A 14,772-nucleotide genomic window follows, 5' to 3' on the forward strand; every position below is an offset into this window, starting at 1 on the left:
CTCAGGGTCTTTGTGCATGGAGTTTGCATTTTCTCCCCGTTTCCTCCCAAAGACATGCACTGATTGATCTTCTCAAATTACCACCAAAAATTCTAACACTATTAATAAATCCAGTGGTCATCATTGAGGGTTCCTAGTTGGAGTACAGAGGTTCCTAGCTGGACGGATGGAATTATTTCAGTGCCTAAAGGAATTACAAAAACTGCAAAAAAAAAAAAAAAACAGATTTCTTTTCAGTTTGCACACAAAGTTAAAACTGAATTATTCACACAACGAAATGACAAGTGAACAATAATGGAGTGTGTAAAATACTTGTAAAAACCATGCTTCGTTTATATTACTGTATATAATTATGCTAACACTCTATATTATCCATGTATACAGCCCATGTTTAAAGCCATTGCTTGTGCTAATGGTCATGCTTTCCTTCCCAACAAATGGGAAATTGATACAAATTTATGATTTGAATAACTTATAATGATGATTCAGTGATTTAAAGAAGCTGTGTGTAAATTTCCTAATGCACAAATTTCCAAATTCTTGCAGAAGATACTGTATGTGTCTACACTGTAATGCCTGGAGACACTGCGGGTAAACACGGCAGCCAACAAACCATGTGAATACTGGCACATATTTGTTAAATAGATCCTAGCATACTGTATTTTCTCCAAGTTTGAAGCCGGTCTCTATGGTAACGCTGCTTTTCTTTGCACTCTTGCTGCTGATTACCAGGACAAGTAATGCTTTTTTTTTTTTTTCATCATAGAGTCTCATAAACAGTCATGGGTTGAATTATTTAAAACAATTCCCAGCCTTTAATTATGACCTGATGTGTTTGCTTACGTAAGCGCGATGCCCGTGCCTGCCACAACGCAAGATTTACGTCCCACCATGACAGAAATGCTTAGAGCCCTTAAAAATCTTGAGATGCATTAAAGCTATCTTGGCAGCTGGTGCAATCTTCAGTCAATAGAATTTAAAAGACATTTTACTTAATTACCCACTGAACTTTAAGAGATGCTTGGGGTTCTTAATGGTACCCTGGAAACAGCGATCAATATTGCACATTAGCAGAGCAGATTAAAAATATTGCCCATACAAGGCCTGCTAGCTTTAGATTTCAATCCCTTGCTAGGAGGAAAGAAGCACTATGCATTTAAGTGTATGTAAATCCGTGATCTTTATAGTTCAGCTATAGTCCTGTTTTTTTTTTCTGGATGGAGTCTTTATAATCAAAACCTGACAATGCAGGACCCCTGTTGTCTCAGCAGATGGTGTAGTTAACCCTCATGAAGCAGGTATCAGCGATACACCCTCGCATATGAGGAACGACTGCCGTCTGCCATTTTAACAGCGTCTCTCTGGTTCAGTAGCAGAGAATATGAATACGATGCACAGGTACTTACAACTGTAGAGCACAGCACCGCTTTACCAACGCCTTCTTTTTTCCCCCCGATCTTTAATGTTAGACTCACAGCCCTCCCACAGACTCCGACATAACCGCTTCACTTTGACAAAATCGTCCTGGACATCCGCTGCCTGTCTCTGAGTCATGAACGATTTGGCGTCCGCTATTAAATGTCCCTGTTTCAGGAGACATCCTTAACCCATGTCAGTGTAGCTGAAGGAAAGGGCCGCTGAACCCACCGGTTTTTTACACCGTGGTCCTGTCTGAGAAGCACACTCTACATTTATACCCGCTCCTGTGAGCAAGATAAATCTGTCAAGATATCCAGGAGTGAGCGTTCGCTTCGCCGCTGTTTCTCAAGATTTCCTGGCAGAGATGTTCTCAGACTCGCCGGGAAGACACAGAAGGAAACCGAAAAGGTGGACCACACCGATTTGTCATTCCTCACGCACTGAACTACGCTGGTAATAAAATATTGGACTTTTTCCCGTCTCACATGTGACACAAAGACAGACAACATGAACGTTTTATTTTTTTCTGCTTCATGCACCATAAGACATGCCAAACTGTTTTTTTTTTCTCCTCCTTCATTTTTAACACTGATTTAATTTAGTAAAAGTCTGACTAGTGTCAGATTTCCCGAAATCAAAGTAACTCACATCTGCCAGGTATGTCTTTTGGTGAGCGAGACGAAGACATTAATCAGTTCTGCAAGTACGAGACAGCTCCTTTCCAGGGGCTAGAAGTGTTCTAGAGCAGATGGCTGTTTGGCTGCTTCCATCAAGCAGCACCTGTCCTCGCACTTCGGTTCGGCACGTTTCTTCTCACATAGCCTCTCGGCACTTCAGCTGCGGCGACCAGCGCGGTCCAGACAAATATTCACGGGTTCAAAAACCATACACTCTCTCCTAGCAACAGAAGGAGAAAAAGGTGGCGTGAAGAAGAACGCGAGCCTTGTGTTTGCAGCAAAGACACAGACGTAAAAGGCTTGCAATATATTGCTTATAAAAGAGATATCGAATCACAAAGCACAAAAGATCAAGTACAGTACTGTGTAAAACTCTTGAGCCACCCCTCATCTCTTCATATTCTGCTTCCAAAGAGCTAGACTTTCTTTTATTTTTAAAATAGAGGACTAGTTCTCCAGGCTCCCCGAAGGACTTTTTATCTCTCATTTTCAGTCCAGTTCTGTACCTGAGCAGTTTCGCAGAAATGTTTTTTGTTTGTTAAACCACACGGTGACCTATGAATCATTCAAGCATGAAACACATCTAACTTAAGGCATGAACCAGTGAGAAACAGGTGCAGATGATGATCAGGCTGGTGTTTAGTGTACTGGTGATGCTGAATGCCGAGAGGCCGGACCAGACGAGAGGGGAAATGAGGTCGCTGCTGAGGCTGTTACATAAACAACCAATTTTAAAATTGTATCTTTAGTCACTTTGCAGCCTGTCGCAGTAAAACATTTGTTCCCATTGCTTTAATTTAATCTACACAATTTGTTAGAATCTAATATAAAAAAAAAAAGGCTGGCTCAAGAGTTTTGCACAGCACTGCATATTAGAGAAATGTCTCCCTTTGTTATTTGTCACTTTTTAATCATACCTATAGAGTAAGTCTACTAGTGATATTTTTTGTCTTCTTTTCATCCACAGCCTTGCATCATAAACTCAACTTTCACACACCTTAAAGGTCCCATATTTTGCTATTTCTTTAAAACTTTAACATGGTCTCCAGAGTGTGTGTTAATACTCCAGCATAAATACCCTGACATAATGCATCGTTTAATAACTCAAAAAAACTTTCATGTCAGTGCAAAAGAGAGGGACGAGTCCTACCCCTGTGAAAGCAAAGCAAAGCTGAGCAGAGCTGTGTAGAACTGAGAAACGAGCCAAGGTAGGGGGTCTTCTTATATGATGTCACATTAGAAGAAAGATTTAATTGGCTTGTTTAAACCCAAGGCCACTCCTTTTTTTTCCCTCAAGACTCATCTGTATGCCTAAAAATGACTAAACAGTACATTTTTGCATAATAGGTCCCCTATTTACAGCAAGATTGTCGTGTATCGTCAGTCTGGTCAATATTAAATCACATAAGATAAAATGAAAAATTCCTAACTCGTAGGTTAACAGCCAAACTGGTAACAAAAGAAGATTTGAATATCCTGAATGGAGATCCTAAATTAATTCATCTTGGCTATATTAATATGAATAAATTCATGAAATTAATTTGGATTGCAGTAACTCTAGGGTCCTTTTGGTCCTTGCTCCTAAGGATCCGTATGTCCCTCTGGGACTAATTATAATGGCTGCGACATGCATGTTTTGCTGAGCAGCATGCATTGGTCTATGGCTTTGCGTGTGCGTGTGTGTGTGTGTGTGTGTGTGTGTGTGTGTGTGTGTGTGTGTGTGTGTGTGTGTGTGTGTGTGCAACAAAGATATTGATGCCATCAGAAATAACAAGGTCAAATCTGATTTTATAATCTATCTCATTTCTTTTCTAATTAAATCTAATCTAACATCATTACATCATATACAGTAGTATGTTGAGTACAATTCAAACTAAATAATTATCACTTATAAACTGAGACTGTTTAATTCTATTAAACAATTTACTGAATTCAAGTTGCATACCTCATTGTCTATAGAATGTTTAAAGTAATGATTAAAATGATTGAGTTTATCACCTTCTGTTTGCCTTTATCACTCTGCCATTGGTTCTAATTTACCCCTTGTAACCACCAGGGGGCAGTACACCTGGATGCTTTCCTGTAAGCGTTACAACTGTCAAGACGTTTACCGCTAAGACAAACGGTATCATGGTGACTCTGGTCATAATTAATGCTATTTTACTTGTATGTGCTTGTACAGCAAAGTTACACTCAAATATCAAGTCGACTCCGAACAGAGTGCAACGTATTTGCACGTACTGTATGTGTATGGATGTCCTGCCATAAGCAGTTCTGAGTTGAAATGAGTAATGTTAGAGTTGAAGTCACGTATACGACGAGAACTCATACTGTGCTCAGTATAGCAGGAACTGATTCTCCCTTCTTCTCCTCATCTATTCTTTTCTCTGCTGAGCGATGCTTCCTTGGCAAGTTACTCAGCTTTTACATCCCCAGGCGCCTGAGGACTAGCAACGTGACTCTATTTTACTAGTGGGGCGAGTATTCCCAGCATGACACATACTTTTTTGTGGTTAACCACAGAGTTTGCTAGTTTCCACTAGACAGTATGCACTTAGAGCTTTGGCTCTGTGATCACTGAAGGATACCAAGATCTCCGGATGCTGGGAATGAACATGTACCTTATATACGGTGCATTAACCAATTAAGCATTGAGTGTGTTAAGGAAATGATCTGGAATTGCTGTGTTTGTAAGAAAATCTGATGTAGCCTTTATCAGCCTCCAGGTAGCACCAAACAGTCTGGGACAGCCATCATTGAATGGCGAACAGCTTGGATTTGACCAGAGGCTGAGAAGCAGCTCATAGCATGAAATGTGTTGTTCTGCACAGCTTCAGCCACAGGGAATTTCACTGTGCATCAGTAGTAAAACTTTGACAGAATTGGAAGGAGTTTTTTTTTTTTTTAAACCCTCTACTAGACCATTCTAAATGTTGCCGCAAGCCTGTCAGATTGTCACTTGCATTGCATTACTGGTGGCTTCATTGGACAAAATAAATTACTGTTCGTTCTGGTACCTGTTGCCTAAATAGATCTACTGGTGATATCCTAAAGAGATCTTACAATATTGCCTTCCACATAAGGCGTGCAAGCAATTTACTACAATTATGCTACTCACATTGGAGCCATCTCTTCAATCTGCAGCTATTGAGCCCTCTGTCACAAAGCTGATCGAAACTTCCTGGCAGTGAGACACATAGAACGGGATGCAGGATGGATCTCCACCAATTTGGTTTATGGATGACACCAGGCTTGGTTGACACAATCTGTGCAAAATCTATTTCCCTGCTTTCAGATTCAAATTCCAGAACAGAATAATGAATTGCCCTTGAGTGGACCAGCTAAAGCTGGTCAAAAAAGTGCTCCCAGAAAGGAAACTATATTGTTGATTATTAATATTTTTTTATAGTTGGGTTTAAATACTTTTAAACCCCAGCCACAGAGCGGGTCACGTCAGTGAGCCTGTGCAAGGCACCTTTTATGTCCTCTTCACTCTAAAACACAGATTTTGGGGGGACTTGCCTGTTGACAACAGGCATTGCAATTGATTGTCTTACCCTCCGGCCTCTTTGTAAAACTGAGGGTGTTTTGGGAATGCATGTCAACATTCCTGTCAACTCTGACAACCAGAGGCATGAAAGTACTACCATATTTGGGCAATTGCCTTTGACAGGCCTCCACTACGGAGCAAGCCATCTGTGGCGCCTCCAACCTCCTTGTGCACATTACAGTGCTTTGATTTACAGTGAACCTGGTGTTGGAGCAGACCTTAGGATTCAACAAATTATTTTGGTAGGCTGCTTGGCAGTTTTGGCATGCCTTGACTGTTAACCAAAGCTGCAACAATTGCAGTCCCTTAGGGCTACAGAGATTAAGTGAGTTTTATCTTATAGCATTCTTGTCTTAATGGGAATCATTGTAATTGATTGAGAATCATGATCTGTTGACCCAACGGATCTTTGTATTTTCTACAAAGATCAGTAGCACAAGTTCCATGCCAATGCAAGCCTTATGGTACTGTTTCGAACTCATAATGGCTATTTGGTAATAGAGTCAGCTATTCATCTGTCAACACATGAAGTGCTATCCTGTTAAAGCAGAGCTTCACCCAGTCGTTGATGGGTCATCATCACAGTTTACAATTAGGCTAGAAGCCTTATCCTACCATGACACGCTATTAAACAAAAAGTGTTTTATCCTCTTGGACAGTATTGAGAGGTATGTCACTCCAGAAGATCAGTGCAGCAGCTGGGCTTAATCATGTAACTATTAACAACTTGGACGTATGATGTCATATATATTAATGTATAAATCAATTTCAAATCCTTATAGTGTGTGAGGAACTTGGTGAATAGATCAAGAGTGAGTGTTTAAGATGGCACTATGGCAAAGTGGTTAACACACTGGCTTTGCAACTCTACATTTAGACATTTGGCAGACATCTTATCCAGAGCGACTTACATTTTTATCTCATTACACATCTGAGCAGTTGAGGGTTAAGGGCCTTGCTCAAGGGCCCAACAGTGGCAACTTGGGGGTTTGAACTTGGGATCTTCTGAACCGTAGTCCAATGCCTTAACCACTGAGCTACCCCTGGCCCCCCCATAAGGCTCTAGGAATGAGAGTTCAGGGCATGTCCTGCCTATGCTTGCTGGGTTTCCTCTCAAAAGTCCAAAGACATGATTAGGCTAATTGTTTTCAAATTTGCCGTGAGTCTGTGCATGCTTGTACCCTGTGACACACCTAGTTTCCAGAGTCCCCTAGGACTCCACATGACCCTAAGTAAGAGAAAATTCTACCAACATATATATTTCCACCATCTACTTTTGGCTATAGTTACAGTAAAACACTGCCCATTTACACCATTTTGAATTTCAAAACAATATGAGTTTTGTTTAAAATTTTAACTTGCCATATTTTGTTGTTTCATGTGATTTCCTGTATATTATTCCTTTCCTCAAACATGGATGCAGCAGTTTAGTTACCCATACAGGGTGCTGAAATTCTAATGCTTGAAGTAGTACATGCTCTGAATATATATTTAAGCAGTGAATGTGCATGCGCCATATGCTTGCACAAAAACCCAATCAATAAAAGAGGCTCTGAATTCAGCAATGACAGAACCCATTGTGTGTCACAAGCTTGAATAAGGTTTCATATGAGTACAGAATATTCATCAAACCAGACCTGAGGCCAGCACGTACAACAGCAGTTCACCCAATAGTTGGAACTGCTAATTAATTTATGTGAAGGATATCAGGAGTTTCACATATACAACATAGTCAATATGCTGTTATTAATGAAAGGTCTTTATCTATTGTAGATTAGCCAGAATCTGGATGCCCTCCATGGCTTGTTGAACCCCAGAACAATGATGATGGATTGGAAGCTGATTAAAATGTTCATTCGTGCAAAGAACAGGATTAATTTATTAAAGAATTTCAGTGACATATAATACATTGTCATTGTTTCTACCTGTAGTGTATGCCATTTTATACAAATTAATTCACGCAGTGACTTGCATCTCATCCAAGGTAGGTTCCAACCTCCTGCCCAGAGTTCCAGGGACAGGTTACAGATCCACCATGACACTGACCAAGATAACGCACTTATTTAGGAAGAATGAATGCAATAATGAATGAATATTGTGTTGTGACCATTTGGTGAAAATTCAGATAGTTGCTTGTGATCCACCTTAACCTTCAAAGACAGATGTCAATTTTTTGGTGCTGAAACCTCCAAAACAAATATTGTCGCACCACATGCCAGGTCAGAGTAGGCAACAGTTTACTAATCTCACGAAACACACGTAAATCACTCACCTGAGCAGCATACTGAACCTTTCCAATGTCGCCGCTATGCTTGTGAAGAGATAAAATCTAAGAACTTGGGCAATCTTTACTTTGGTAAATTGAAATAAAATATCACTCAGCGGTAAAGGCTTTATAATTTCCACATTATCTAGAAGTGCTAGTGCATCTCTAAATGCATAACGATGACTCTGAAAGCACGACAGCCTTATTTTTTTCCCCTCTTTCTCTGCAAGTGCTTTCTGCGACTGTCAATGGCTCATCTGCCCATTTGCAAGCTGTCCCGAGGCTCGGCACTCACTGTAGGATGAATAATGATTGTGCCCTCCATCTCTGGAGGTAGGCGTACATTCTTTGGACAGGCACTTCTCCTGAACAGTACAGTACTCTAGAAGCATCAAAGGGCTAGTCTTGGGATTCTGTTTTTCAAAGGCTTCTGAGCAGTTTTAATTCGATATGTAGCCAAGAACACAATACAGTTCAGTGTTTTGGCATGTTTTCTGTAATTCCAACCTAAAAGAGCATGTAAAAGTGACAATAAGAAAACATGTATTTAAATAGTATGCTTTCTAAGGAGCTAAAGAAAATCAAATCTTGTATGCCACTTTAACAGCTGCCTTAAGGCTTTTCAGCACCATAGACAGAGCCTCTTCTTAATTCGTTCTACCACATAATTTAATATGGCATGTCTTTATTCATTGCTCATTTTGCATAGTCTTTCCTATTATGTAGGCATGACCATCAGAGACTTGAAGACAATTTTTCAGTTCTGTTGTAACTGTAAAATATGAATTGCAAATAAATGTACTATATGTACACTTTGTGTGTTTAAAAAATAACAGCTGTTGACTGATTAATATGTATAGTTAGATTGCAACAGATGCAATATAACTGTTTAATTAATTCAAAAACAAATTCCATTATTAGCTAACCTGATAAATACATAAATGTACTACATGAAAAGCACCAAGATCTTACATGTACATTCCATAGAATTTACATGTTCATGTTCTACATGAGAACTACTATTATAGTACTGTAGGTACAGTCAATGAGACCAAGAGTGTAGTCACCATCTTTATGTTCTGTTTGGGCCCTTTTGTCAAAGCTGGGATAAAATGTCCACCGAGGTTAATTATCTCCTGAACCACCAAATGTCAATTGGTGGAAAGTGTCTCATGGCACTTGCACTATGCTGTCAGCTTCTTTAATTGCTCTATGCTCTACTTGACTCCGCTACATTAAGTCACTTTGGATAAAAGCTTCTGTAAATGCTTAATACATTTACAAATAAATAGACATGTAAATGTCAGTGAATTCTGACACTCTCTTTCCAGGCTTAGTCAGCCTTTGCCAGCTATTTGCTGATGCATCTCATCCAATTAAATTCACTTCTTTTTCTCTCTGGAAAATATCTCTTATGATCAGTTAGACATCTGGAAGTATTACTTGATTGTGAATATAAATTTAGAAAGAAACAAGAACAGTTTCTGTTTGAGATGTTTGGATTTATAGTCAATACACACTGAAATTAAAAGTTTTACTCAATGTCAGGAAACTGAATTAAAACTGAATTCAGTGAACCACAATTATTTTTTACATTAAATTGAATTGCAATAGAAATATATAGCATACTAAAACAACCCCACAAATTTACTAATTTTACTGCATCGGTTTTAACCTGTTGTCCTGTTATTTAAAGAGAATTTGTTCGGCCTTAAATTTTTATAAAGTTCAGGGGTCAAATGACAATCACTTGACTATTTGTTATTATGTGATGTAGGACACACCATGCGGTAAAATACAGTCAGGTGCTCAAAGTGATGAATTGCCAGGGATGTGCAGGAATAGTGTTGGACTAATCTACAAATAAACCACAACTAGTCACATCTGTGCGATCGTGTGCACTCGGTTTGTGTTCGTCTTTTTAGTTCATCTGTTTTAGTTGCATTTGTTGTGTGTTTACGGTTTTGTTCGTGCTCAGAGCCATAGTTCCGTGTTTAACTCTGCATATTAAAAAGCATCTGCACCTGCATTCAAGTAAGAAGGTAATTCATGACAGAACACGAGGCCTTAAAAAGGATGCTGCAGATGAGTCTCTTGCTCAAACAGAACTGGAGGCAGCTGAGGGAGACAAAGATGTTTTTGTGGGACCACAAAGAGTGCAACCAGAAACAGACTGATCAACTACTGTGACCAACCTATTGTGAGGCTTCCTGAAAGCCTTCGTGGGGTCGTGGACTGCTGCCAGGGTGTTGGCCAGAGTCATGCAGCCATGCCCCGAGAGCAGCGCTCCAGCAATGCTTAGACCACAGGCCAAGGGGAGAGCCTCTAGTATAGCCAGTGTCTCAGCCAGAGCCATATGTCCAAACACTGACAGTGGCTCTTTAGCACTGCACAGACCAGAGCCCAAGGGGCAGCCTTCCCAGCTCTGAATCTCTAAACATCTGAATCTGATAAGAAGGTCTTCTTTCCCCCAACCCTCATTTTTAAGACCTGATAATATAACACTGCTCCACAAACCGTGTCTGTCTACCACCCCACTCAGCTGAAGGTAATTTGCCCTCTCTACCCAGCTGAGGACATAAGTCTACCTTCCTGCTCCACAAAGAGCATTGATCTACCACCTTGCTCCTCTTCTAACTCCACAGAGAACTTCAATCGCACCTCCTGACTAACAGTGTGTACTAATCTTCCTGCTTGCGGCATGGAGAACTGTAATCCCCCCTTGTTTTGCAAAAGACCACATTCCCCCCAGATAATCGGTAACAGGCATGGTATTTGCAAATGACTATATGGACCTTTTTTGTTATGTCTGGAGCCACACTTCAGCAAGGGTGCTGAACTACAATACCCTTCAGCCACCAGTAGTCACATGTAAGCATGTGTACATCGTGTGTACCTGGTTTGTGTTTATCACTGATTAATTTGTCTATTCAGACCTAGGGTTTTAATTTATGTTTGTCTTGCAACTATTGTGTTGTATGACTTGGTGTTAGCTCTAGTTCTGGCTCACCCAGAGTCCCTGTTCCTGTTCTGTTTGATTTAAGTGTGTTCAGCTGCTCCAGAGTGGCCTCTTTATTCCTTACATGAGTATGGTTCTGGAGCCACAGAAAGCTGTTACAATCTGAAAAGAACTAGAAATAAAACTTAAAAGCTTCCCATATCATAGAGACGTGCTATGGGAAGATCATAATGAAGCAGACATATAAAACAGGATTGAAAAAGAAAATGACGTTTTCAGAAAAACATCTCTAATTAGCCAGGCTCTGTGATAGAAGTCCACATTAACCCTCCAATGCACAATGCTGCCAAATGGCTGCATGCCATTTTTCTGAATTTATATATTTTTGAAGCCTTTCAAGAAAACCTATTGTACTTTTGATAGTAGGTGGATTTTAGTTGCGCCAATTATGTACTTGGATGAAGTACATAATTGTATCTCTAATAATAATATTAAAAAAAAAGAACTCTCATCTCAATTAGAGGGAGGGAATGTTTTTAAAAAAGCCGAAAATTCATTTCAATGAAAGGAAAGGTAGACAACATGTTGTTGTAAGCAGTTAAACCCTGCAGATGCAACGTGAAACTCGGCTTCAGTCTACAGAACTTTTATATCCCGTACACAAAAATGAACAAATAAACATGTCATATATATGTACTGCTGCCTCTTTGCTTCAATGTCCGATGTTTGATCCTGACCCTGGGTTAGTGTCTGTGCTAGGTTTTTTCCATGATCTCTCCATCTTCGTTCCAATTTTTTCTTATTTCCCACTGTCCAAAATCATATAAAATGCATATAAAACGACTAGTTGTGAAACATTGTTAAAGAGTGTCTGTGGTGCCTTGTGATGGACTGGAGTGATTTCACCTGCTTTGTCTCCACAGTTACGAGGTGTGATTTCAGATCCATTGCAACCAGAACCAGACTCAAAAGCTTGCCGCAGATGAATGCGTGAAGTAGAGAGTTAAGTTTTTTTTTGCCAGTTTGTGGCCATCAGTGATAAAACATAATGTATGTCTTACTCTGTACAGTGTTCAAATGGTAAAGTATTTATTTATTTTTTTACATTTTCTATATAAATTAATTAAAATGGTTAAAAACCAAATAATGGCTCATACGTTTTGTACAGCCATAAAGAATAACCTTGCTAATCAAATAGTACTGCTAATTATATCTTTGGCAATAAAGTACGCCTGATAATTTACCCATTGTGCTTACTAGAGCTCTACTCAGAGGACTCCTTGTAAAAAAAACTATATTAAAAAAAGCTTTTAAAGGGTTTTATTTATTAACGGGCAATTATTCTTATTGTGCATGTATTAGGATGTTAAAAATATGAATATGAAGTTTGATTTATGTCTACGATATGAATAGTGAATTTTAAAAACAGATTTTAAGATTGAATGATGATGATGAAATTGTATGTTTTTTGCATACGTGGAATTTTAATTTACCAATAGATCTGTGGGTCTATAGACTGGTCTTTGGATGTTTATCAATAATAATTATTTCATTCTGAGTCTAAATTGATTTTTATTGTGTATATAAAAGTGTGTGAGACGAGCGGTGGTTTAAGGTGCACTCAAATACGCATGTTTTATGTCACACAGCACCTTCTATTAATCCCTAGCAAGTTATTTGCTTCGTAAACTTTTCAATGTGAGTCACATCCTGGAAAACATCACACACTAGACATTTAGTGTTACTGGAACTGACAGGGTTTTTTTTTTAATGAGTTAATATTAAGGCAAATGTCCCACTGCTCTCATGAAGTCCATCTACATCACGGCGTCTCACCATCTTGCAAGTCTGGAACGCTCTCTCCGTCTCCCCGCAACAAAAACCCTGGCTCAGGCAAAGTGCATTCAAGCTAGCTTAGTCAATCTCCAACCTGCATAATCACGATTAGAGCTGGAAAGAGACAAGACGGGGATGCTAAAATGCACAAGCACTGAACAAACGCTGTGAGATTTACAAAGCAACCCGTCTCTGTCGCTTTTAAAATGTGAAGCACTGTTTAGCCAGAAGTCACTGTCTGAATGCCAACACGGGAGCGCAAGGAGACGCACCTGAGCTTGAACATCATTTAGAATCGATGCCAAAAGGAAAAGGCACATAGCTGTTATGTTTTTTTGTTTTTTTTTACATTATAGAAAATGTGAATGCACAAGTTTAAGGATATGTTTCATTTCCTAGCAATCAAACTCTCATGCAAAGCCCTCAGGAAAAAAATTACTGAGCAGCATTCTTGCACTTTACCAAACAGTTAATTAAAATACCTACTTTTATTTTCTCATTAGATAAACAAGTGAAAGCAGGTTAAATCAGAGGATAGTTTCCATGTAATCCTGTCTCTATGGATTTGCACAGATGAGCCACCACGCAAAATGAATATCAATAGACCAGGAGAGGCAGTGAGCACATAAGATGGCATTTAGCAGCTGAAAAATAAATATATAAATAAATAAAGGCCTTTCTGAAAAATAGCCTGTGTAAGAAGACTGACAAGCCATGAGTGACACTGTGGCTTGGATTGCAGCCTCTTGTTTCTTAATGCGTGCAGCTGATTATCATTCAGAGGCACCCTTAACACATCATTACGGTGCTATGAACTGCGTGGGTCACACCATGCCCTAATAAATGTCTAAATCTAAGGAGACACACAGGCGCCTTTTTAGCACTGGCAGCTGGTGTGTACAGCTCTTATGCGTTTTCACACTTAGCAAAAGAACAAGTGGGGGAAAAAAAACTGCCAACAACAATTCAAACCCCAGTCTCCCTTAAGCAGCATCTTCTTAACTACTTTTGAGTCTTAATCCCAGGCATGAATGTAGAGATAAAGTTTCATGATTATTTTTTTTTTTTTATCTATTTTACTTTTAACACATGCAGCACCTCAAATGCTTCTCGTGTTCCTGGTAGTTATACTGCAATTTCAGTTCTATAGATTTGCTCAAGTTTATTGCACATGATGGTAAAGTGCCCACGCGGACAGAATCTGATTTGTGCCTAATAGACTAGAATGGCTATACACTGAGGTGGATTTTATTTCATTTGCACTATATTAGTAGACATGAAAGCTACTCATTTTTACTTGTGACAATCTAAGATAAAGTGGCTTAATTCTAACTCCCAGCTCATGTTTAGTTAGACATCGCTCTCTGTCATCATTTCTCTCTCTCGCTCTATCTCTCTCTCTCTCTCTCTGTCTCCCTTTTACAACAAAACCCGGTTTGAGTGCAAACGCTCTTCATGTTATCTGCCTAAATCCGTCAGACATTTGCAGATCAATGAAAAAATAAAATAGAGGAAGAAAATAATAGAGCAGCATGCACAGCAGAAGACGCACAGAAGGAGTCCAGACCATAAGGACAGAAGTGACTTAAACTTGGAGATCACCAGAGTATACATACATAGCACACTGCCTGATTCTGCTCTATGGACTAGTATATGTATGAAATAATCAGCTCTTCATTATCGAAGAAGGAGACACGGAGGATACTCACCTCACACAGCTGTGCTGAACGAAATCCCAGACACGGAGACACAGAGGAAGGAAAGGATCAGTCGCACTGCGCCGGCTTTCAACGGTTGAAGGCGAACTCTAGCGGTTAACAGTCGCCTGCTGTCCGAGGTGCTGAAACTCTCTCTCTCTCTCTCTCTCTCTCTCTCTCTGTGCGTGTGTATGTGTATCTCTCTCTCTCTCTCTCTCTCTCGCTCAAACCAACAGGAAGTCAAAAAAAAGTAAAGCAGCTCAACGTGAAATACCTTGACGACCCCATCCCCACATGCCTGCACTTACCGATGCGCGTTCGCAGCCCAATAAACACTGCATACAGCACATGAATGATTTTTTTTTGCT

At 39.6% G+C, this 14,772-nt stretch overlaps 1 protein-coding gene across 2 annotated transcripts in view; it reads right to left on the minus strand.

Annotated features, from left to right (window-relative positions):
- Positions 1-14,541, minus strand: part of elfn1a (extracellular leucine-rich repeat and fibronectin type III domain containing 1a) — an 86,369-nt gene extending 71,828 nt beyond the window's left edge. Inside the window, exons 1-2 of one of the 2 annotated variants that reach the window (XM_053493282.1) lie at positions 14,417-14,523; positions 2,068-2,316 (exon numbers count right to left, since the gene is read on the minus strand). The gene's annotated coding sequence lies outside the window, so the exon portion shown is untranslated. Of the gene's footprint in view, positions 1-2,067; positions 2,317-14,416 lie in introns of both variants that reach the window. The other variant, XM_053493283.1, reaches the window with a different exon arrangement.
- Positions 14,542-14,772: the final 231 nt, after the last annotated feature.

This window comes from Clarias gariepinus, chromosome 3 (genome assembly GCF_024256425.1).
Source record: "Clarias gariepinus isolate MV-2021 ecotype Netherlands chromosome 3, CGAR_prim_01v2, whole genome shotgun sequence".
NCBI lineage: Eukaryota > Metazoa > Chordata > Actinopteri > Siluriformes > Clariidae > Clarias > Clarias gariepinus.